The following is a 26790-nucleotide window of genomic DNA, read 5'->3' on the forward strand; positions in this document are numbered from 1 at the left end:
GAAATAGTTTCTGAAATCTGGATTCTGTTCCTGGTTAGCTGTAGGATCCCCGACTTAAGCACCACTACAAGAAGCATGTTTCATCTATTCTGAAAGAACAATTCACAAATCTCCCAGACAGTGAGTCATCAGGTAAATTCTGCAGAACATCCTGTCATTCACAATCATACATCCAAACTAGTCTCCAGCAAGCCACTTCTCAGCCTCTTTTCTCTCTACTTAGCGTCTCTTATTAATAATGAATGCCATGTTTGAAAAAAAAAGTTGCTATAAACATAACGTGCCATAAGACCAAGCTGCCTGGTTAGGTTCTGGCAATTTTTTGTAAACCAAATTTCAAAAGTCAATTACTTCTGTTTTTATGATCCCAACTATTGCAGGCTTTATAAAGTTGCAATATAAAAACAGACTCCCCTGTGATTATGAACTGCGGCAGTGTTAGGCACAGAAATTTGGTGTAGCAGCCAACATCCAACTTGACTGAAGGCTATAGGCATCACATCATTAAAGTGGCATTTCCAATTTTGGAATACTATTACAGTAGTCAGGTCTTTTGTCACTGTTAAACAAGTGAGGCAACATTATCTACATTGGAAATCAAACGGCAACTAATTTTGCTATTTTTTTTGTCTCAAACTCATTTTCAAAAGGTTCTGTTTCTGTCATTATGTCTTACTTTATCTTAGATTGTGGTAATTGCATGCAATTTAAACATGAACTTGACTTCAGTTTACATATCTCCACCATAAGCCCAACTAAAGTCACCCTCCTCAATTGTGTCATTCACAATCATAATGTTTTTCTGAAGGGCAGTTTTACAAGCTTCTTTGCAGTTGTTCATAACTAGGCTTATCTCTTTTGAAACTTTAGGATAATGCTTGCTAACATTTCCGACACGGTTGCAGCGTTAACAATGTTCATACTGATGATTGGACTGTTGTAGTTTCAGTGTGCATTAGATCACCCAAAGTGACATCTTCTTTGAGTCGGCAGAATTACTGCTCGTATGCTCTAGGCTTATAAAAGCCTTCAGAATCAGATCCTGCAGACATAGAGCCTCCCTTGACTATTGCACGTGTTTTATAACCTTTCCCTTCCACTTGGTGACATACAGCCCGGACGCAGTCCATCATCTCCCAAGACAGCTGGATGCCATTTATTGTTTTAGGCCCCATTTGTGGCTTTCGACTCTGCTTCCTGGAAGCCTCACTGATTAACTTCCTGTCTCCCCTCCACAACCACCAATCATTGTCCAACATATCCATTCTCATGGTGGGACCATTTTCCTCCTCCAATCAGAAAATAAACAGACGCTCACTCCTCGATTGGATGATCCTTCACAAGCAGTTAAACAGCTTGTTTTTCTCATGTCGGATACTTTGTAAGCAAAGAAAAAAATGTATACAAGTGATTTATTTGATGCCCCGAAGATTGTTCTCCTGGATTGCTTACAACTCTGACCCACACAGTAATGATTGGAGCTTCCTTTAGTTGAGATTTCTAAATTCTTGGAAGAGCAGGGTCGGATTAGAACAAGTCAACATGGATTTAGTAAGGGGAGGTCGTGCCTGACGAACCTGTTAGAATTCTTTGAGGAGGTGACAAGTAGGTTAGACTAGGGAAACCCAGTGGATGTGGTCTATCTGGATTTCCAAAAGGCCTTTGATAAGGTGCCACACATGAGGCTGCTGAGTAAGGTGAGGGCCCATGGTATTCGAGGTGAGCTGCTGGCATGGGTTGAGGATTGGCTGTCTGACAGAAGGCAGAGAGTTGGGATAAAAGGTTCTTTTTCGGAATGGCAGCCGGTGACCAGCGGTGTCCCACAGGGTTCAGTGTTGGGGCCGCAGCTGTTCACCATATATATTAATGATCTGGATGAAGGGACTGGGGGCATTCTAGCGAAGTTTGCCGATGATACAAAGTTAGGTGGTCAGGCAGGTAGTGCTGAGGAAGTGGGGAGGCTGCAGAAGGATCTAGACAGTTTGGGAGAGTGGTGCAGGAAATGGCTGATGCAATTCAACGTGAGAAAATGTGAGGTCTTGCACTTTGGAAAAAAGAATCCAAGCATAGACTACTTTCTAAACGGTGAGAAAATTCATAATGCCAAAGTACAAAGGGATCTGGCAGTGCTAGTCGAGGATTCCTTAAAGGTAAACATGCAGGTTGAATCTGTGATTAAGAAAGCGAATGCAATGTTGTCATGTATCTCAAGAGGGTTGGAACATAAAAGCAGCGATGTGCTACTGAGCCTTTATAAGGCTCTGGTTAGGCCCCATTTGGAGTACTGTGTCCAGTTTTGGGCCCCACATCTCAGGAAGGACATACTGGCACTGGAGCGTGTCCAGCGGAGATTCACACGGATGATCCCTGGAATGGCGGGTCTAACATATGATGAACGGCTGAGGATCCTGGGATTGTATTCATTGGAGTTTAGAAGGTTAAGGGGAGATCTAATAGAAACTTACAAGATAATACATGGCTTAGAAAGGGTGGACGCAAAGAAACTGTTTCCGTTAGGCGAGGAGACGAGGACCCGTGGGCACAGCCTTAGAATTAGAGGGGGTAAATTCAGAACAGAAATGCGGAGACATTTCTTCAGCCAGAGAGTGGTGGGCCTGTGGAATTCATTGCCGCGCAGTGCAGTGGAGGCCGGGACGCTAAATGGCTTCAAGGCAGAGATAGATAAATTCTTGATGTCACGAGGAATTAAGGGCTACGGGGAGAATGCTGGTAGGTGGAGTTGAAATGCCCATCAGCCATGATTGAATGGCGGAGTGGACTCGATGGGCCGAATGGCCTTACTTCCACTCCTATGTCTTATGGTCTTATGGTCTTCCAATGCAATCCTTGAGGATTGTCATCCCATCCTCCATTCAAGAATAAAGATGGTTTTTAATGTGTGAATGTGCCTGTTTTTTCAAAACAACAATAATAATTTGTAGTTACATATTACTTCAAATTTCGATGAATATTCCAAGACATTAGGTGGAATATCTTGGGGGTGGGTGGGGAGAGCATATTGCTTACACTCGTTGTCCTCCCATTGCACTCCCACCACCCCGATAGAAAGAATCAGCTAGCAGCCGACAGGCCCAATAGAAGGCCGTTTCCAGAGACATAACGGGTGCTGCCGGTGGGTTAACCAGTTGAGAATGGGACTACTGCCCCTCAGTGGTAGAAAGCCCCACTCTCGCGAGCTGCCAACTCATCTGATTGACTGCAGGGAGGTCCATGAAGAGAAGATGTGCACTGAAGCCAAATAAGTTGCCCGTTCTTACAGCAATTGCTTCAATATCCTGGGGATTACCATTGACTAGGAACTGAATTGGACCAGCCATATAAATACAAGAGCAGGTCAGAGTCTGGGAATTCTGTGGCAATCAACTCACCTCCAGACTTCCCAAAGACTGTCCACCATCTACAAGGCACAAGTCAGGAGTGTGCTGGAATACTCTCCACTTGCTTGGATGACTGCACCTCCAACAACACTCAAGAAAGGTGACACCATCCAGGACAAAGCGTGTGACAGGTTGGCACCCCATCCACAAACATTCGCTCCCTCTACCACCAACCCACTGTAGCAGCTGTGTGTACCATCTACAAGATGCACTGCAGGAATTCACCAAACTCCTTGGACAGCAACTTTCAAACCCATTAGCACTACCATCTAGAAGGACAAGAGCAGCAGACCACCATGGAACACCACCAACTGAAAGCTCGCCTCCAAGCCTCTCACCATACTTACCTGGAACTATATCACTGTTGCTGGGCCAGTTTTTTTCTGGTTTTTAAAATAAATTTAGAGTACCCAATTCTTTTTTTTCCAATTAACGGGCAGTTTAAAATGGCCAATCCACCTACCCAATCTTTTTTTGGGTTTGCGGGGTGAGTCCCACGCAGACACGGGGAGAATGTGCACATTAATGTCACTCTTAATTCAGCTGGAAAACTCTCTCCAGTACCTAACCCACACATCAGTTTAATATTCTAAATTACACTGGTTGAACAGAAATAGAAATAGCTTGGGTAAATGCATCTGCTTGGACACTATACAGTGGGAGCTACATTGGATCAACCCCAAAAATGGGTTGATGTGTTGGGTACTCTGGATCTGTGGAGACTGCGTTTACCTCAGCAGTAACACATACAGGCTACCAACACTTGAAATAGTACAACACTATTTTATTAAGCTAGGAACTGTTGAACATACTTTCACTGTGGATCGACACTATGTTAGATTAAACTGAAGACTTATGCCTATCCTAACCAGTCTATACTCTCAGCACATGGTAAAGATCTGTGCTACAAGCTGTGAGCTCTGTCCTTCTTAGAGGCTGCATCCCAAATGAGCGGGAAAACTAGTGCCCTCTGTCTTTATAGTGAGTGTGCTCTAACTGGTGATTGGCTGCTGTGTTGTGTGTGTTGATTGGTCTTGCAGTGTGTCAATCAGTGTGTATCTGCACCATGATATACTGATGTGTATATTATGACATGGGTATGGAGATTTCATTAAAGAATACTCATGCTGTTGACTACAATAATGGAAATATAATGGATTTCTCCATGCAGCCAGCACTGACCACATTGTTGATTGGATGTATGCAGCATGTGGTAAAAGGTCAATATTCCCAGGACTAGTTAAAGCTGTGCTCAACCTCCTGAAGGGGAGATGCATTCTGGCGAGGGTCAGGGTTGGGAGTGGTGCTGGAAGTGAAGCTTTCCTGTGAAACGATGAGACAATAAAACGTAGGAGCAGAAGTCGGCCATTCAGCCCATCGAGTCAGCTCTGCCATTCATTGAGATCATGGCTGATCTGATTCAATCCTCAACTCCACTTTACCCCGTAACCCTCGATTCTCTTACTGATTAAAAATCTGCCTTGAACATACTGAACCACCCACCCTCTACAACCCTCTGTGTAAAGAATTCCACAGATTCACTATTCCTCTGAGAGAAGAAATTTCTCCTCATCTCTGTCTTAAATGGTCAAGCCCTTACTCTGAGATTATGCCCTCTGGTCCTAGACTCTCCCCCAAGGGGAAACAACCTCTTAGCATTTACCCTGTCAAGCCCCCTGAGAATCCTATATATCTCAATGAGTTCACCTCTCATTCTTCAAAACTCATGAGTAAAAGTCCAACTTACTCAACCTCTCCTCATAAGAAAATCACTCCATACCAGGGATCATCCTAGTGAACCCTCTCTGAACTGCCTCCAATGCCAGGATATCTTTCCTTAGATAAGGGGACCAAAACTGTATTCTAGGTTTGGTCAAATTAGTGCCTTGTATAATTTCAGCTCTGTTCCCTTTGAAATAAAGGCCAACATTCCATTTGCCTTCCCAATTACCTGCTGAATTTGTGTGCTTGCGTTTTGTGATTTTGCACGAGAACCCCCAACCCCTCCGTGCTGCAGCTTTCTGCAGTCTTTCTCCCTTTAAATAATAGTCAGCTCCTTTATTCTTCCTACCAAAGTGCATAACTTCACATTTTCCTACATTATATTCCATCTGCCAAGTTTTTGCCCACTCCCCTAACCTGTCTATATCCCAGGAGGTTCATTTTGACATCCTTACCACTTGCCTGCTCACCTATGTTTGTGTCATCTGTAAACTTGGCAATTGTACATTCATTTCCCTCATCCAAGCCATTAATACTATTGTAAAGAATTGTGCCCCAGCACTGATCCCTGTAGCACTTCACTCGTTGCAGGTTGTCATCTGAAAACTCCTCTCTTATCCCAATTCCCCGTCTTCTTCAGTTAGCCCATGCTAATAAACTATCCCCCGACACCATGGGCTCTTGTCTTATTTAGTATAATTTTTTTGTGCGGTACCGTATTGAAAGCTTTTTGGAAATCCAAGTATATTACATCTATTGGCTCCTCTTTATCTATCCTCCTCATTACCACCTCAAATAATTCTAATATCTTTTTCAGGCATGACTTTCCTTTCATACCCAATTCATCTTTTCCAATTGAGGGGCAATTTAGCATGGCCAATCCACCTACCCTGCACATCTTTGGGTTGTGGGGGTGAAACCCATGCAGACACATGGAGAATGTGCAAACTCCACACGGATAGTGACCCAGAGCTGGGATCGAACCTGGGACCTCGGCGCCATGAGGCTGCAGTGCTACCACTGCACCATCGTGCTGCCCTTTGACTTTCCTTTCATGAAGTCATCCTGACTCTGCTTGATTATGTTCTGCATTTCTCTTTGCTCTGCTATTACATCCTTTATAACCATAGAATGCCTACAGTGCAGAAGAAGGCCATTCAGCCCATTGGTCTACACCAGGGGTGGGCAAACTACGGCCCGCGGGCCGCATGCGGCCCGCCAAAGGTATTTCTGCGGCCCACCAAGTCATTAAAAAAAAAAAAATTTTTTTTTTAAAAATGTTTTTTTTAAAAAATTTTTTAAGGTTAATGGGGGGGGGGGGCTGTTGGGTTACTTACTGGTATAGGGTGGATACGTTGACTTGAGTAGGGTGATCATTGCTCGGCACAACGTCGAGGGCCGAAGGGCCTGTTCTGTGCTGTACTGTTCTATGTTCTATATGAGGCGCCCAGAATCATAACCGGGTGAAGTAATTATTTTACTTAATATACTATGCGGCCCTTTGTGAATTGTGAATTTCTGAATGTGGCCCTTGCACGGAAAAGTTTGCCCACACCTGGTCTACACCAACCCTGCAAATGAGCACACCCCCACCCAATCCCAGAAGCCCCTTTGGACCTACATGCAATTTAGCATGACAAATCCACCTATCCTGCACATCTCTGGACTCTTAACATTTTCCAAATGACAGCAGTTAAACTAACTGGCTTATATTCTCCCTTTTTGAAGAAGTGTGTTACATTAGCAGCAGAGATTAGGTTCCTAGTTTTCAGACACTCGGGAGGTCTTTGTGCAGGGGGTGGAAAGGAGGAGAGATGCCCCGTCCCTGAAAGGGGGCTGGAGGCCCTTTAGACACATAGCTAAAATGCAATGGAAGCAGATTGAAGTGCCGCAAGTAGTTCAATGACCTCAGGTGGTTAAGGTCAGTGAGTGAAACTTGAACTGTGATATTCTACCAGTTGAATCTCTAGCCTCAGATACTGCTCAATTGACCACATCTTCTTCACTCACCTGCCAACAATCAGGCTTCATATGCAACATTCATTTGCTCCAGCGCACCCTCACATATGCAGCTTCACACCCATAACCCACAGTTTGCACCACTATCAGCTATTCAACCATGATAGCTGCAACACTTAAAAATATTACATGATGCTCACTAACACATTTCCTCCCCTCTTTCGTGCAGGAGAAGGTGGTGCACAATTGGAAGCAGCAGAAAGTAACCAGAGGGGGTCAGGTGTGACTCCAAATCCCAGCCTCCATGAAGAGTCCAGCTGGTGGTTACTGGAGCATGGTCAGCATTGATGATGAGGTTATCCTCATGCATAATCCTCCTTCTCACATCCCACTTCACCGTCCCACACTCTCTTCTGATTCACAAGCTGGTGGAATATAATCTTCTTACCCCCTCCCCCTCTCACTATAGCTTTACTATTTTCCTTTTTTACGTTCAGATAATCAATGAGCTGTAACCTGGTCAGGCAGTGGAGGAACAGCAGGGAGTCAGTGATGATGAAGGTACAGCATCGCCACTTGACTTCACACCCGCAGCCACCAGCTCAGATACTGACATTGCACTTAAACTAGATACTATATTGGAGACGGGATCGCCACATGCTGAGACAACAGGTAGGGTGGCACTGCAGCCAGGAGAGGGGGCAGCAATGACCTAAGTGCTAGATTGTCAATGTTTGGACCAAGTCTGTGGTGAAATCTGGTGTTGAGTGGCCCTAGTAGAACCCAAACTGTCGGCTGGTGAGCAGGATATTGCCAAGTAAGTGCCACTTCATAGCAAAGTCAATGGCACCTTCCATTATAGCCGATTATTTGAAAGACTGATGGACTGGATTTGTATTAATGGTAGAACGGGGGAAATCATAGAATTTACAGTGCAGAAGTGGCCATTCGGCCCATCGAGTCTGCACCGGCCCTTGGAAAGAGCATCCCACTGAAGCTGACATCTCCACCCTATCCCTTTAAACCAGTAACCCCACCTAACCTAAGGGCAATTTAGCATGGCCAATCCACCTAACCTGCACATCTTTGGACTGTGGGAGGAAACTGGATCACCTGGAGGACACCCACGCACACACGGGGAGAACGTGCAGACTCCGCACAGATAGTGACCCAGCCTGGGACCCTGGAGCTGTAAAGCAACTTGTGCTAACCACTGTGCTACCGTGCTGCCCCCAATGCCAGCCTACAAAGTTATAGATGGTGTTTGGATACAATTCTGCTGTTACTGATGGCCCACAGTGCCTTGTGGACGTCCAGTTTCGAGCTGCACTCTCCATTCTAAATCTATTCCATTGAGCACAGCGTTTGTGTCACACAACTGAATAACAGAGTTCCCTCCTCGTGTTCTCTCACCTGCTCCTCCTCCTGGCCTCATTTTTCTGTGTAACTGCTGACAAGGGCAGTCACTGACAGTGGGGAGGTTGAACAGCATGCAGCAGACTGCCATGATTCTTGACACCTACTCTTGTCTGTCAAGTACTGCAGGGATCTCCCAGAGTGGTCCAGGCTGCCGAAACATTGGGCTGGAGTCTCCGGTTCTCAGGCTAAGTGAAATGAAATGAAATGAAAATCGCTTATTGTCACGAGTAGGCTTCAAATGAAGTTACTGTGAAAAGCCCCTAGTCGCCACATTCCGGCGCCTGTTCGGGGAGGCTGTTACGGGAATGCCGGCGTGGGAACGGTGGCCTTTTATGACCTGAAATCCGGCGCAAAACGGCCACCGATCCTCCGCTCGGCTGGGGGCTAGCTGGAAGGCAGCTGCGTGGAGCACTACGATACTACGAACACTAATCTAGCTGCCGATACTGCCTGGAGAACTGCCGGGTCCGTGGCCGCGCACCGTGCAACATGGAGAGACCCACGCCATCAGGAACTTGGCTGGTCGGGTGTGGAGCATCGGGGGGGTGGGCCTCAGGCAATGTCCTGAGGCCGTCGATACGGCGAGCGGAGTACTCCAAGAGCCACCGCCCCCGATTCTGTCGGACATGTGGATTCTCTGGCCAATGACCGAACATGATTTCAGCAGCGGCGACCAGAGAATCCTACACATTGTTTCAAGACACAAATGGATTTGTGTGGTACAACGGCTTTCATTCTGCACACAATATACCATAGTCACCAACCATGCAGTCAGCAGATGGCACTTATCGTCCAGCAGCTAACCTTTGGTTTGCTGTGTTGGCTCAAATAAAGCTGGCATAATGGACTGCCGCACAATAATGGCATCATAACTACTTCTAGGATACTAGCTATTGTCCAGGATAATGCACTGCCTTTGGTAATACACCAGCTGGGCACTGAAAAGTTGAATCACCTCCTGTCCTGGCAGAGGGTGCCCGCAAAGCCGTGTGCCTGTCATCAATGATGCCCTGCCACATGGGGAAATCTACAGTTCCAGTGAAGCTCAATGCTCACTCCACTTTCTGCTCTCTGGCAAGAGGAATGATAGGGCCCTCCCTTTACACCACAATGCATGGACAATAACAAAATATTACAAATATCTCCAGCTCTAGCCTTGAAGGTGCTTTGAGGCACACAGATGGTCATGGCCACAGTCGCCTTCACAACTATTGGCAATGTGGTCCTTATCCTGCTCCGAAGTCGCAGCTGTGGCTGCACCAGATGACACTGTTCAATGAGCACCTCCTTACTGAAGATGTCTCATGCACTGTTACTCGCTGAGGTTCAGGTAGGAGAGTTGCTTCTGAATGAGTCCTGGGTATATACGGCCTCCTGTTGAGAGCCCTCCTCCGGCTCCTCCTCCCTCTTCCAGCAGCTTTCCCTCTGCTCATTCTCTCGGTCCTGATGTATTCCAGGGGGAATGTCAAATAATGCAGTACGTCTGAGGGCAATTGGTTCGTGCACAATCCTTGGAGTCAGCAGAAACCCCTTCAGCATATGCTACACATCACCCTGTAGACCTTTACAAAGTGATACAACTGTAGAAAGCAGCAAACGTTTATAGAATCATAGCAACAGCCACAGCAGGCAGTAAAATCTCCCAGAAACTGCCCCGCAAGCAGTTGATTATTCATTTCATTAGCACTGCTGAGAGATCTATGTTGCCGTTAACCTCGCACATTTGAACATGGGTTAAAAGAGGACTTTAGTGAGAGTATTGAACTCCAAAATGCACCATTGGCATCAAATTGGTGTTGCACACTAATTGACACCATGATCTGCCTGTTGTACATAAATCTGGTGGATGTTAGCTGCACAGACGCTAACACCCTAATCAAGATGGCATGCAACACAGTTTGTGCAGGTGCACATTGGACACCATTTTGGCCCCCAAATCGTACTTATACCACTGAAATCATGAACACAAATGAGCCCAATTTGGTGGCCTTTGGATGTTACCAAGAGATTTTGACATGACATTAATATGGGTGAGAAATGTACACTAGGTCATTTCTAATATTCAAACAGGAATGTAAATTGGTGTTTTATTTCTGTGGACTTGCTGCATCAAAATAATAGTAGATTAGAAGTACTGGTCGTGAAGTTTGCACTTAATGTATTGTGTTTTAATTGTTTTTCAAAAGGACAGCATGTCCTGAATTCAACCATTCCTCTTTGTCTTCCCATAATGTGTTGTAACAGCTGTGTAAGCTGATGTCAATGATCAAGTAAGACATTGCAATGGACAAGGAAGGGATTAAGTTGGACAGAGGATGGGGAGTATAGAACAAATTAGTTGAGCAAAATGCTACAGTCTTGCTAAAACAATATAACCACTTCCCTTACTCTGTAAAAAGCACTTGACCTGGTTTAGACTGCAAGTGTTGCAGGTGAAATTTAGCTCATCACAAATGTGGGTTTGCAATATAATTTGACACTTTTAAAATATCTGTCCATGGGAGGTGGGAATTGGTGTCCAGATCGGCTTTTATTGTCCGTCCCTAGCCTTGGCCTTCCCAAGACATACATATTTACTATCAACTGAAATACAATGAGCCATCAAGCAGATGGTTACCAAACATTAATTAGCATATTTGTGCCAATTCTTGTCAAGCAGCTTTCCTTTATATTATATGTAGACACATTTATTAAATACATTCAGATTTCAGCTTATTTTCAATGTTTTCAGTTCATCAGAAACAATTGTCACTGTCGGCACTTTCTTTTGAACACGAATTTAACATTTACAGAAGACTTCAGTAAATTTCAAGAATAAGGGTGGCTCATAATTTAAAACGGCATGCTGGGAAATCCAGCTGTACGTATTTATCTGCAGACCAAATTCAGCTCATTGCCCACATTGCAAAGCAAAGGGACCTAACTTCCTGAAGTTAGTCTCATCATACGTAGACAGTACTGGAAGGCCAGACTGGGACAATAACACCCAGTGTCCAGAGAACACAATCCCCACTTTACCAAGGAATAATTCTGGCCATGTTAACCTCCAGAAGTAATGCTATTGTACTGAGGTATACAAGGCCTGCATTTATAGATCTTCGAGTAATATGAAGAATATGGCATTAGACAAGAAAGTATGTAAATTTGAATAATCAACTTAAATGTTTTACTATATAAAAATGTACTCAGTCATGCAGCTCCAAAGGTTTCAGTAGTATCTCATATGTATCAGGCTTGAACTAAATTCCTCTTTCCCTTTTATATTTAGCTTACTTTACCAATTCTCTGGGTGTTTCGAAATGATGTGAGCCAAAACATACTTCATCATTGAATCATGATTACACCACTCTGCGCCAGATTCACCAGACACTCTCAATCTCTTCAATTCTGCACACAAGAAACCTGGCCTGTCCTCACGTGTTATCAAAAAAAACTCATATCAACCCCGTCTGATCAGTCAAATATTCCAGTCCCCCACATACGTTGGAGAAGCTCTTTAATATGTTGAGCCTTTCCCATCGCTCAGCAGCCACCTTTCTCTACAATTTCTTCCACAAATGAGGAAGTCCTACCAGATCAGCTGTGCCACATCTATAAACTACTTCGGCGGGTGTTTGAGAGCAGACCTCTGCAGGTCAATGTAGGACCCACTGTACACGGCAGTTGCCATCACCACACTCGTGTAGCGCAGTGAGACTGGGATGGTGTATCCCTAATTGCTCTTGAACTGAATTGATTGCCAGACCATTTCAAAGGACACATCGATGTGGATCTGGAGTCACATGTAGGCCAGACCAGGTAAGGATAGCAGATTCCTTCCCTCAAGGACATTCGTGAGTCAGACGGATTTTTATGACAATCGGGGATAATCTCATTGTCATCATTTCTGAGACGCTTTTCAATTCCAGATTTTATTCATTAAACTTATAATTCCACCAGCTAGGGCAGCACTGTGGCTCATGGGTTATCACTGCAGCCTCATGGCGCTGAGATCTCAGGTTCGATCCCAGGCTCTGGGTCACTGTCCGTGTGGAGTTCGCACATTCTCCCCGAGTTTGCGTGGGTTTTTCCCCACACTACCCAAAAATGTGCAAGCTAGGTGGATTGGTCACGCTAATTTGCCCCTTAATTGGAAAAAATTAATTGGGTACTCTAAATTAAAAATAAATAAATAATTCTACCAGCTGCCATGGTGGGATTTGAATCTGCCTCCCCAGAACATGAGGCCGGGCTTCTGGACTAGTAGTTCAATGAAATTACCACTACTCCATGTTTCCACCTTCTCGAAGCCAGCTCCACAAACATTCAGTTAAAACTCCTGTAAAACCCTCTTCGATGGACCGTACTGTCATGTGAGAGTACCTTTAAGAAATGGGTGTATATAAATGGGTGTGTATAGAAATATCTAGAGTGAGAGTACCTTTAAGAGATGGGCATTTATTACTGCAGTGATGTCAGAGAGTGGGTGGAGCTGTGCTGTGTCAGCTTTTTACTTTCACTTTAGGCTTTTTGCTGCAAACACAAGGATGTGTGTGAATCTCTGCAAGCTTATGAGTGTCCATTTGCTGATTTCAACGTGGTAACTGTTCTCAGTAGTGAAGTTAAGCCTGATATCTTTCTGTAAAAAGGTTGATTTTACACCTTTTTATGGATGTTAAAAGGAAAACTTAAAGGATTACTTAGTGTTGTAGTCTTTGAAATGAAAATCGCTTATTGTCACGAGTAGGCTTCAATGAAGTTACTGTGAAAAGCCCCTAGTTGCCACATTCTGGCGCCTGTTTGGGGAGGCTGGTACGGGAATTGAACTGTGCTGCTGGCCTGCTTTAAAAGCCAGCAATTTAGCCAAGTGAGCTAAATGAGCCCCTTACCACAATCTATTAAAAATTGTGGGTCAGGTGAACTCCATGATATACTTTGGGGTTCTCTAAACCCTGGCCCATAACAGTACACTGTGTCCAGGTGACAATAAAGCATCTCCCCCACCAGATTCTGTTTTCCCAAGACTCTAATAATAATAATAATAATAATCTTTTATTGTCATAAGTATGAAGTTACTGTGAAAAGCTCCTAGTCAACATTCCAGGGGAGGACAAAGAAAAACACTTCAAAGACACTCTCCTTGATGCAAGGCAGAATTGACATTAATGACTGGGGGCAGGCAGCTTGTTACCAATCGTTCAAAGTAGTACCAACGTGTCCATCATGCTGCATCACATTGTGAGCTACGTCTGAAAGATGAGACAGACCTGATGCGAAAAGGGAAAGGTAAGGAAGTAAATCCTGCAGTCCGGATCCCACTACCTCATGGGGCATCCTGCCTCATGTACCTACAGATCTGTGGGTCGAGAAGAAGCCTTTTGAGGCCCACGAAAACCCATGGTAGAAACGTATGATCGTTCAGTAGATGCCATCCTGGAATCGAGGGACAGCTGCGGCACAGGAGGCCACTTGACCTTTTGTTTCTTGTTGGCGGCTGGGTCACTGAATGTTTTGAAGGAGGCTGAGCTATGTAGATTTTTGACTGCCAAGGGAGTCCAAAGGGCAGAAGGGGTGGACAGAAAAGTAGAGACCACAATCTGATCAGGCATTGTCTTATCAAATGGAGGAGCAGGCCAGAGAGGCCAAATGGTCTATCCTTACTCCAAATTGGTATGTATGTGTCCATAATTGCTCTCTGCAAGAGCAGCTCAGCCAGTATCACCCCCCCCCCCCACTGTCTTTTCCCCATTGCAGATAATTATTCAATTTCCAACTTGTCCAGGATAACTGTTCCCATCATCAAGTGGTGGTGACATTACCCTTATATCCCTTTTTGAACAGTGGTTTAACTTGCAATTCTCCAGTTCTCTGGCACCACCCCTGAATCTAAGGGGGCTGAGAAGATTATGGCCAGTACCACTGCAATTTCCACACTTATTTCTCTCAGATAAAAAATTCCACTGATATTGAAGAGCTTATAATTAGATTCCATCATGACTTTGAGACATGTTCTCACTTTGATCTTTATACGCGTGTTTCCCTCCCCAATGAGCTCCTAAACATGATGAATGGGGAGAATAAAAGAAAATTGTTCTCTTCAGTTGGTTATATTGATCAGTTATACACATAATCAAAAAGCCATAAAGATTGCTCTGGTCATGCCACAGATATGACAGAAGCAACATGTGCTACATAGAAACGGGTTAAACTTGACAGGAATGTTGAAAGCAGCCAGCTTCTAAAGTGCGGATTACAACAAATTTCTTCATGGTACAGAGTCAGTTCCAATAATTGTGGTTCTCCCAATGGATACTGGTGTATCCCAATAATAACAATAATCTTTATTGTCACAAGTAGGCTTACATTAACCATTAACACTGCAATGAAGTTACTGTGAAAATCCTCTAGTCGCCACATTCCGGCGCCTGCTCGGGTATAGAGAGGGAGAATTCAGAATGTCCAAAATACCTAACAACACGAGTTTTGGGACACGGGGAGAAAGCACAAACTCTGCACAGGCAGTGACCCAAGCCAGGAATCGAACCTGGGACCCTGGCACTGAAGCAACTGTGCTAACCAATGTGCTGCCGTGCTGCCCAATACAGAGCTAGTTAGTTGTAGAAATGAGGAAGATTTTGTGTGTTCATTTGTTTGGACCCAGATGTGGCAATAGGTAGCTTTCTGATACTACACATGGATAGGATTTTGGACAAAGGCAAAATTGAGTGCAGTTGAGAGTCTCTCCATGATTAAAAAAAAGGCTGGCAATGCATTATTCATACCCACATACCAAGACTGGTTATTTGAAAGAGTAACTTTAGAAAATAAATACATTTAGAGTGCCCAATTCATTTTTTCCAATTAAGGGGCAATTTAGCATGGCCAATCCACCTAGCCTGCACATCTTTGGGTTGTGGGGGCGAAACCCACGCAAACACGGGGAGAATGTGCAAACTCCACACGGACAGTGACCCAGAGCCGGGATCGAACATGGTACCTCGGCGCCGTGAGGCAGCAGGGCTAACCCACTGCGCCACCCTGCTGTCTTGAAAGAGTAACTGGGGGACTGTCAGCAGCTATGGGTCCTATGATAAGGAATGGGGGGGGGGGGGGGGGGGGGGGGGGGGGGGGGAGCAGGAAGTTGGAAGGAAATGATAAAAAACGCTTGATCATTTGTCTGCAACTTTTAACTTCTGGAATGCTGCAGATAACTCAATTGTAGCAATTCTCTGCCCTGCAAGTGAGTCAGCACTGCAGTGAAAAAAACTTTAAAAGATCATCTTAATCACGTCAATGGCATGACCAGCCTGATCTAATGCCCTACAAGGAAAAGAAAAACTGGTTTTGAAGAGTGTTCAGTCAGTCAGTCAGCAGCTCCAATTCCAATGCCGTTCCTACACCTAGTGAAATGAAAATCGCTTATTGTCACGAGTAGACTTCAATGAAGTTACTGTGAAAAGCCCCTAGTCGCCACTTTCCGGCGCCTGTTCTGGGAGGCTGGTACAGGAATCGAACCGTGCTGCTGGCCTGCTTGAAAAGCCAGCGATTTAGCCAAGTGAGCTAAACTAGCCCCGGGTGTTGCACTAAGGCAGACTTTCGTCCGTTTCCATAGCTAGTTCCTGGAACTATATGAGCCACTCCACATCAAGCATGGCTGACGAGGATTCTTTCCTGCTCTTATCGCCAGTCATTAGCATATTTAGAAGGGGTTACAGGTTGAAGCATTATGTACACTCCCTCCTTGGCCATCAAGTCCAGGGGCGGGACTCGAAACTGGAGCTTCGAGCTCAGAGACAAAGGCGCTATACAGTGCGCCACCAGACTCCAGTCAGCTACTTTTTGAGAATCTGTCTTGATTTCAGAACCAATTCTTGGACCCCAGTAGCATCTGAAACTGTAATCTCGTCATTTAATCTTCTTTCTGTGAGCAATTGAATTTCTAAAGGCCATAATATAGAAAATGATTTAGAAATGGCGTGTGTTGCTTATGGGACGTTTTAAAATACACTTTTTCAAGAGCAACACTGTCATAAAAAATGTGTCAAATGTGCAGTTGTGTGTAAGCTAGCCTCCCACAGTCTAAAGATGTGCAAGTTAGGTAGATTGGCCATGCTAAATTGCCCTTAGTGTCCAAAACGGTTGAGTGGGGTTGCTGGGCTACGGGGATAGGTTGGAGGTGTGGGCTTATGTGAGGCGTGCTTTCCAGGAGCCGATACAGACTCGATGGGCCATATGGCACCCTTCAGCACCGTAAATTCTATGATTTTACGAAAAGAAAATCTGCATCTGAAAGCTTTACGTATATAAGAGCAGCACTGATTGATGGTTAAGATCTGCTGCTCTATCAGGCCAGTGTGAAGTCATGTTCAGCATTTCACAACTCCTCAAATAATGAAAATAGCAGCACATGGCTGGACCTAGAATAACTAACTACCTTGCTTGGACGAACAAATGATTGGTATCATTCATGCCAATACATGCCCAGGCAGTGGCAAGAGAAATGCCAGCCATGTTCCTATGACCTTCAGTGGAACCACCATCACTGAGTTCCCCCACCATCAGCAACGTCAGAGCATTCGCCAGAAGCTGAATTGCACCAACCATATTGATGCCAGGGGAACAAGAGCAGGCAGGGTACTCTTTCAATAAGTGGCTTACCTCCTTATCTCTTACAAGCTCTTCATCATCATAGAATTTACAGTGCAGAAGGAGGCTATTTGGCCCATCGAGTCTGCACCGGCCTTTACAAAGAGCGCCCTTCTCAAGCCCACGGATCTACCCTATCCCCGTAACCCAGTAACCCCCACTTAACCTTTTTGGACACAAAGGGCAATTTAGCATGGCCAATCTACCTAACCTTCATGTCTTTGGACTGTGGGAGGAAACCGGAGCACGCTGAGGAGACCCACGCAGAAACGGGGAGAACAGCAATGGAATACGCATCAGTTGCGTGGATGCGTTGAAGAAGCCAAACACCATCTTGGTCAAGGATCATCACCCTATCAATGGGATCAATATTGACCCACATTTCAACATACTCAGTAGGACCTTAGAATGACTTGTTGAAAAGTTACGGTGCTTGAGCTGAAATCGCCAAAACTTGGCCCAGTTTAGAGAGCCAGACGTTCCTGTTTAAGAATTAATCACAAAATAAACAAAATGATCAATCATGTCTGGAGTAATTTTTGTCAAAATGCTAAAGTACAGCGATATAAATCAGAATTTCAGAATCTAAAGATGTATTACTGCATATTAAGCTGTAAACCATTAATTTACCTTGGAGCCTGAAGGTCAACAGCACAAAAAACCATTGTTTTAGAAACCTTTGTGAATGCTAACTATTGTGTTTTAGAAGGTGAGTCACCGGAAGTGCCTTTCTTTTTAATAAATTTAGAGTACCCAATTCTTTTTCTTCCCAAATAAGGGACAATTTAGCATGGCCAATCCACCTACCCTGGACATCTTTGGGTTGTGAGGGCAAGACCCACGCGGACACGGGAAGAATGTACAAACTCCACACGGACAGTGACCCAGAGCCGGGATCGAACCTGGGTCCTTAGCGCCGTTAGGCAGCAGTGATAACCACTGCGCCACCGTGCTGTCTGGAGACGCCATTCACAGCATTGCCTTGAGGAAGAAATCTACCAGAGTGCTGCAGAACTAGGTCCCAGCATTCTTGATACAGAATGGAAACATAGAAAATAGTAGCAAACGGAGGCCATTCGGCCCGTCGAGCATGCTCCGCCATTGATTATGATCATGGCTGATCATCCAGCTCAGTAACCTGTCCCCTCTATCCCCACATATCCTTTGAAGTCTTTAGCCCCAAGAGCTATATCTTCTTGAAAACATACGGGGCAGGATTATCTGTAGCCCGAGGCTGAAATCGTGCTCGGGGATCAGATGGGGATTAGATTTTTGTGTTGAAATCGGGGTCGGGGCCGGTTTGATGCTGGTCTACCATGCTCCGCCCCCTCCAAACTAGTGTTATCGTGATGCCTGCCATTTCAACGCCGTTGGCGCGTCAACGGCCGGCCCACCCGAAATGCTCTGCCCCTGATGAGCCAAGTTCCCAACAGTGTGGGGCATATGTGGTACCAACCATACGGGAACCCGGCATGCAAACAACAAGAGTTGAATCCTTCATCAGAGGACTGTGATCTTTTAAGTCCAACTCCTGTTTCTCACAAGTCTGTGTTTTTTTTTGTTGAAAACTATCACTGGATAAACAGTTAAAGGCAGGAGTAGACCTTGTGCACGCCGGCACACTCGGCCAGGGTCCGTGCCGCTGGTCGAGGGGGGGCTTCTGCAAGTGCTGGGGGGACTGGTGGGACGTGGCCACGGGGTGGGCTGTGAGGTTTGCGGGTTGAGGTCGCGCACGGCTGGCGCCATGTGGTACGGCCTCGGCTGGTGCAGGTCGTTAGCTGTGTGCATACGCGGCCTGGGACCCAGCCATTCTCTGCCCGTTTTCATCGCAGGCTGCGGGAGTTTCAGTCAACGCCGGTGCTAGCCCCTCACCGGTACCGGAATGGGTGATACATGCTGATTTTAGGACATAAAAGAACACACATGCTCCACTGTTGACAGCACTTAAGTCTCTCAAACGGAGAGCCCAGCCTACAATGTTTTCGCCTCAACTGTTTTCTGTGGTAGTGAATTCCGATGGCTCAGTATTTTCTGGGTGAAGAAATTCCTTCTCATCTCAGTCCTAAGTGGTTTACCCATATCCATAGACAGTGACCCCTGGTTATGGACGTCCCCACCATCAGGAACATCCCTCCTGCCTGGATCCTGTCTAGACCTGTTGGAATTTATTGGTTTCTAGGAGATCCACCCTCATTCTTCTGAACTCCAGCAAACATAATCCTAACCAAGTCAATCTCTCTACATATGTCAGTCCAGCCCTCCCAGGAATTAGTCTGGTAAACCTCTGTTGCACTCCCTCTAGAGCACAAACATCCCTCCTCCGATAAGGAGACCAAAACTGCACACAATATTCCAGGTGTAGCCTCATCAAGGTCCTATATAAATGCAGCAAGGCAACCCTGCTCCAGCACTCGAATCCTCTTGCTATGAAGGCCATGATGTGACCATCAATTCACAAAACACGTGATTGGAAGTGAACAGTGGCTCTAATAGCCTTACAACAGAGCCTGCCTGCGACGAGATGAACTGGCAGCAGGCTCACGACTGCAGAGCTTTATACTTCTGGTTAGTGGGAGAAGCCATGGGCGGAGCCATGGGCAGAGCCAAGGGTGGAGCCCAGTACAAACTCCTCATCTCCCCCTATGGACAGAGCCGCGCAACGGCTCGCATACAGAGCCCACAAGCACACAATACATATATTACAACACAGTGTGAATTACTAGGTTTATAATTCACCACAGGCCAACATACCATTTGCTTTCTTTATCATCTGCTGTGCCTGCATGCTTACCTTCAGCGACTGTTATATGAGGAAACGCAGGTCTCATTGTACATTCCCCTCTCCCAATTTATAGCCATTTACATTATAACCAACATTCCTGTTTTTGCTATCAAGTTGATAACCTCACATTTATTCACATTGTACTGCACCTTCCATGCATTTTCCCATTCACTCAGATTGACAAATCACACTGAAGCATCTCTGCATCTTCCTCAGAGCTCACCCTCCCACCCAGCTTTGTGTCATCTGCAAATTTGGAGATAATACACTTAGTTCTCTCATCTAAATCATTAATATATATTGTAAATACCTGGGGTCCTGGCACAGATTCCTGCAGCACCCCACTAGTTACTGCCAGCCATTCAGAAAAACCCATTTATCCCTACTCTTTGTTTCCTGTCTGCCAATCAGTTTTCTATGCATCTCAATACACTACCCCTAATACCATGTGATTTACTTTTAAACTTCAATCACTTATGTGAGACTTGTCGAAAGTCTTCTGATAGTCCAAATAAACCACATCCACTGGCTCCCCCTCATCAATTCTACTAGTTCCTTCCTCTAATAATTCATGTAGATTTGTCAGGCATGATTTCCGTTTTGTAAATCCATGCTGACTCTGTTTGATTCTGCCATTGTTTCCCTTGTGCTCCTCTGAAAATCTTTTTATAATGGAATCTCAAACTTTCCCCACTCCTTCAGGCTGACTGGTCTATAATTCCCTGTTTTTTTCACTACCTCCCTCTTAAAATAGAGAGGTTACATTAGCTACCCTCCAATCTGTAGTTGATTGTTCCAGAGTCTGTAGAATCTTGGAAAATGACAACCAATGCTGCTACTATTTCTCAGGCCACTTCCTTAAGTATTCTGGGATGTAGATTATCAGGATCTGGGGATTTATCGGCCTTCAATCCCATCAATTTCCCTAACACCATTCCCCAACTAATACTGATTTCCTTCAGTTCCTTGCTCTCACTAATCCCTGTGTTCCCCAACATTTCTGGCACGTTATTTGTCCTCCTTTGTGAAGACAGAACGGCGGAAGGCCATACGCAGAATGATTACAACCCATGTAACATGGCCTTCCCAGGCATCTTTTGTGATACAACAAATAATTTATAGATCCCTCGTTAACAGAGAAACCACATCAAACACCATTGCAGGAGCACTCCATAACTATGTAGAATCCCTGAATCTTGTATAAAATACACACTAATTATACCTCCCTTGTTTAAAACCATATTAAATGCACATTATTTTACATGCAATAAGCTATTATGTTCTTTCACAAGACTTTCAAACATAAAAATTGTAAACAGTTTCTGTAATTTTCACTTTAGCTTGCAATTGCTAAATGAGCCAATCTTTTTTATTATATAAACAATTGAAGAAAGCATCCATGACAGATGGGAGGAAGAGAAAGAAAGAGTGACAGACACAAAGAGAGTGACAGAGAGAGACAGATCACAGGGCAGGCAGACGGTGACAGACAGGTAGAGAAAGAAGATTGATTCTACCAAACGTGGGAGTCAAATGAAAACAGCCTTCCAGCTACTTTTTAACGAGGTGTTGGTGTCTATTTTTTGGTGAACTTTGTTACTACACAATGCTAATGTAAGGGTGACTCACCTATATTTTGACTATGCTCTCACAGTAATCCGTTCCATTCAAAAGGCCAGATGTGGTGTCAGCACGTGGCTGGTATAGATGAGTGAACATTCAATTCCCCCAAGTCCAACAGCCCTTCAGTCATAGATTTACAAGCACTCATTTTTGTTTATTGGTTTAAGAAATAATTTGCCTCTATTTTTCTAGACTCTGCGTCTTCAGTTGTGGAGCTATTCTTTTCTCTCCAGTCCAGGTCAAAAATGCACAAGCTGCACCTCTACAAGACAGTATGATTAAGATAAAGACAGGTAGACAAGTGGATGGCCGTGGCAGCCTTAGGCTTATCATAGAATCATAGAATCCCTACAGCGCAGAAGGCCCATGGCGTCTCCATCGACCCTCTGGAAGAGCACGTTCCTCGGCCCAATTCCTGTAACCCCACCTAACATTCTTTTAAAATAAATTTAGAGTACCCAATTCTTTTTTTCCCAATTAAGGGGCAATTTAGCGTGGCCAATCCACTTACCCTGCACATCTTTGGGTTGTGGAGGCGGGACCCACACAGTCACGGGGAGAATGTGCAAACTCCACATAGATGGCCAATGTTGGAATCGAACCCTGATCCCTGTTGCTGAGAGAGAGCAGTGCTAACACTATGCCACTGTGCCACCCCTGGGTAACAGAAATGTTGCTGTAGAGTCCTTCACACTTCAGGTAGGACAGTCTTTAATGTATCCTCACATTTCTCCTTTACTAAGGCAATATTGTCTAAGTACGTTTCGCATAAGAAGTACACATTGGTGCAAAGTGCAGAAACAAGATGGAGCAGAAATGTAATTGGATTTCGAATTTAGATCTCCAGCACCCACATTGTTAGATCGTGCCATGAATAATAAATATTTAAGTTTTGAGGGGATTGCTCACGTGTCCTTATGTGTAGCTAAACTGCTGTGATTGAGTACCTGAATTTCCATATGATGAACACATCTTTTATTAGTGTCACAAGTAGGCTTACAGTAACACTGCAATGAAGTTACTGTGAAAATCTCTTAGTCACCACACTCTGGCGCCTGTTTGGGTACACTGAGGGAGAATTCAGAATGTCCAAATCACCTAACAAGCACGTCTTTTGGGACTTGTGATAGTACACCAGAGCACCCAGAGGAAACCCCCGGAGGAAATCCACGCAGCCACGGGGAGTCTGTGCAGACTCTGCACAGTGACCCAAGCCGTGAATTGAACCCTGGCGCTGCGAAACAACAGTGCTAACCACTGTGCTACTGTGCCACCCATCAAAGGTAAATGAGCCAAATGTAAGTTATTGCTTTTGACTTCCTGATATTTCACAAATTTGTTCTCTTTACAGTGGGGTAATTGTTTTAAACCGATTATTTTATGATGGCACTATTTTTCTGCCATGCACAAAACACATTAATGTCTTCTGTTTAATTTTCAGTAGCGAAGTTCAGTTCAATTGTCAATGATGTAGTTCAAGTTTGGCATCAACATTATGGGGGCGGAGTGTCACGGTGGCGTGTGGTTAGCACTGTTGCCTCATGCGCCAAGGACCCAGGTTCGATCCTGGCCCTGGGTCACTGTTGATGTGGGGATTTGCACATTCTCCCCATGTCTCACCCCCACAACACAAAGATGTGCAGGGTAAGTGGATTGGCCACACTAAATTGTCCCTTAATTGGGAAAAAAATGAATTGGGTACTTTAAATTTATTTTTAAAAACATTATGGGGACTATATGGGTGTTCTGAATGGAAGCTTTCATTGGAATGTAAATTTAAGAGGTTTAGGCATTGGCTTGAGCAGGTTTTCAACATAAAAATACTTTTTGAAATGTATAATGAATTACTGCAATTGTTATTACTTCAGAGAATAAGCATGTTCACAAACAACAGGAGATAAATGACTAGTAAACCTGTGCTGATGTTATTCATTGAGGGGGGAAATATCTGGCAAGACATGATCAGGAGAACTTTGTGCTCTTCAATAGTCCAAACTACAATTCAGAACTTAAGCGGTCCTCTCTGCTCGCACTCCCACACTCTCTTGAATAGCTGACTCAACTGTATAGTGATGTGAAACTAATTTCTAAAATCATGCTAGCACAGTTATTCAGCATTATATCTCAAATTAACCATCCGTTTTAGCTGTAATCAATGATTTGTAAGCTATAACAGAAAGGAGGAAGTCGGACTTACTGTATTTGCTGGACTATAACACACATTTTAACCTGGAAAACAGTCATCTTAGCGTATTATAGTCTGGAGATGACACCCAAATATTTACTAAATATTTCCTTTTAAAATTCTGACATCTTAGATTCGGCTAATATGGTATGTATCCCCATTCATAACGTCAGGGCATCTCAAGCTGTATTACCAACAAAATGCACTGAAGTGTAGTCACTGCTGTGATGTAGAAAATGCGCCTGCCAATTTGCGCACAGCAAGATCCCACAACAGCAATGAGATATTGACCCTTTAGTCTGTTTTAATGATGGTGGCTGAGAGGTAACTATGGGCCAAGGTCACCGAGAAGACCCTGCTCTTCTATAAATTGGTGCCAGGGAGCTTTGAGGGCAGATTGGGCCTCAGCTGAATGTCTCATCCGAAAGGCAGCCCGGCTGGAAGATCAGTACCCGCTCAGCACTGCAGTGGGCGGTCAGTCCCAACTTTGCGGGGCCAACTGAAGACCGGGCGCTATGGAGTTAGTTATAAAGAGCCCAATGAACAAAATGCAGTCTGCTCTTCTGATTCGCTTACGGAAGCAAATAATCGACGCCAAGCAAATGAACAATTTTGCTACAGTGCTGCCGGGTTGGGTACACTAACACTGCCCCCTGCTGCATTAGGACAACACCGTCACACAGCAACCAGCCCTGTGGTCCCCGACTTAGTAGCAATTTAATGTTTACTTCAGTGCAATGCACTCATCCAGAACTGGCACCGCATTGGCCAAATCTCATTCCCACTTCACCTCCAGTCTGCAGAGCTCGGATTAAAGATTTGAAACTCTGGGAAATGAAAGGAGCAACATGTTAACTTGCTGTGCCACAACACAGCAGGGGAGCCAGAAACACAACAGCTCCTGCCCCCAGAAAATACTGTGCGCAGCATCCGCGCTGCAACAACCCCCCAGCTTTCCACAGACAGACATGGACTTTCCTCTGCCTCTCAACCCAGCTGCTGCATTCCCGGGCGGAATGAACACCCACCTCTGCAAATAAACTTTCCCGCACAATGGCATCAGAACCGATTCACCGGAGTCGGAAACTGGAGTAAGTCCAATGCAAAACGGTGGTGGGTGTCAAAAGTAACCCAAGTTTGCCCGAATGATCTAGCCCCTAATATTTGCCGCTTTAAATCCGGCCGAGATATGATGGATATTCGCTGCTTTTGAGAGAGGGAGAGGAGGGAAAGGCTCTTGGGACAGCATCTGATTTCCCAAGACAATTCCTACCCCGCTTCAGCACTTCCCCGAGCTTTTCCAGTCTGGGCTCCCTCCCCCGCTGCCTATACACCTCCCGGGGATCTGGCCAGTCTTCACCCTGTAAAAGAAATGCATTCCCCACCCCCCACCACCTACCTTAACTTACAGCCGCTGCAGTCAGCGGCAGTGTGAGGTGCCAGCGGCGATGGTCATCAGCAGCCCCAATTGCAAATCTTTTATTCATCAAGCGATGCAATTCACCAACTGGTCAGTTTCACCGCAGCAAGGAGACAGACAGACCCATCCAGGTCTCGGCGTGCAGAAGGTTCCCCGCCCACCCTCTCCACGTTTGCATGAGGGACAGTTGGTTCTGCCGGTTGTCCTGGATCTTAATACTAGCCTTTACTTCTCCCTTATTGCTTCGTGTGTCAGATGTTTGTGGGGGGGTTGCACAACGTGCTGGAGCTCACTGTAAAACTGAACTGCTGGAGTCAAGCCAGGAGAGTGGGGACTTCAAGGCAACATCCGCCCCCAAACCACAGCAGCACAAACACAAATGGTACGTCAGAAGCAAAGGCCAAGATATGAATAAGTGATTAGCTTTCCGCTGGTTTCATTTCTCTTGTCTTGTAATGAGATAAGAGGCTGTGCCGGAACAGCACCCTCATTGTATTTGTCTAGGAATCCTGTAAATAAAGGACAATTTGTAAATTTACTGGCTTGATCTAGTGCAGCTTTTTTAAAAAATGTTGTAATCTCACTGTATTCGTCGAGGAAGGTTAGCCCTGTGTCATCTTATTAACCACTTCAGCACAACACTTTGCGCTTTTGTAGCTCCGAACGTCATAACATTCTTCACAAAAATTGACAAGAGGCAGGTGCGTAAAATCTTGGTCCGAGTGTTTTATGGAGTGTTAAAGGAAGGGGGAGAGAATGCCAGAGTTTAGGATCTAGACAGCTGGAGACAGGGCTGCCAGTGATGGGAGAGGCACAGTGACTGAGGCCACGCTTGGAGCTCTTAAAGGGTTCAGGAGCTGGAGGAGGTTGCACAGATAGGGTCTTGCACAGACAGATAAGGCCATAGAAGGATTTGAACAGGAAGGTATGAACTTTCAAATGAAGTATTGGTGGACCGTTGTGTTTTGAAGAGGTTTAACTTAGTCTATCGGTGATTTGAGAGGGTCGGTATATAGTTTTTCTAGAAACTATTTTCATGGTTCCAAAGACACAGACTGGTCTCCATCTTGTTATGTTGGAGTCACTTGGTCATGTGACCCTGATGTCATGATTACATCATCATTAGCCCATTACTCTGCACAGTGCAGGTCTTGCCTTGCTCTGCATCACAAACCAGCTGTCCAGCCAACTGAGCTAAACCACCCTCCATACCAGCTGAAGTTATTCATGAAGACCCCACCTTCTCAGCCTTACCCCTTGCCTGAGATATGGTGATCCTCAGGTTAAAAAAACACCAGTCAGCTCCCCCCCCCCCCCCCCCCCCCAAAAGCCTATGGTCATCTGGGACTATGATGATTTAACTTTTACTTTCAATGGGTGAATGAAAATGAAAATCGCTTATTGTCACGAATAGGCTTCAATGAAGTTACTGTGAAAAGCCCCTAGTCGCCACATTCCGGCGCCTGTCCGGGGAGGCTGGTACGGGAATCGAACCGTGCTGCTGGCCTACCTTGGTCTGCTTTAAAAGCCAGCGATTTAGCCCAGTGAGCTAAACCAGCCCCTTAATGGAGGTGAGGGTGGAGGGGGAAGGGGTGACATACACATACGTATGCAAACAATGTTATAATACACCACTTGTTGCATGACAGTCCTTAAT

General features: G+C 45.1%; 1 protein-coding gene across 1 annotated transcript in view; it reads right to left on the bottom strand.

The window, feature by feature from the left end:
• Window positions 1–25499, bottom strand: part of LOC119954704 (proline-rich protein 5-like) — a 134253-nt gene extending 108754 nt beyond the window's left edge. Inside the window, exon 1 of the mRNA XM_038780184.1 lies at window positions 25113–25499. The gene's annotated coding sequence lies outside the window, so the exon portion shown is untranslated. The remainder of the gene's footprint in view (window positions 1–25112) is intronic.
• Window positions 25500–26790: the final 1291 nt, after the last annotated feature.

This window comes from Scyliorhinus canicula, chromosome 20, assembly GCF_902713615.1.
Source record: "Scyliorhinus canicula chromosome 20, sScyCan1.1, whole genome shotgun sequence".
In the NCBI taxonomy this organism is placed as follows: Eukaryota; Metazoa; Chordata; class Chondrichthyes; order Carcharhiniformes; family Scyliorhinidae; genus Scyliorhinus; species Scyliorhinus canicula.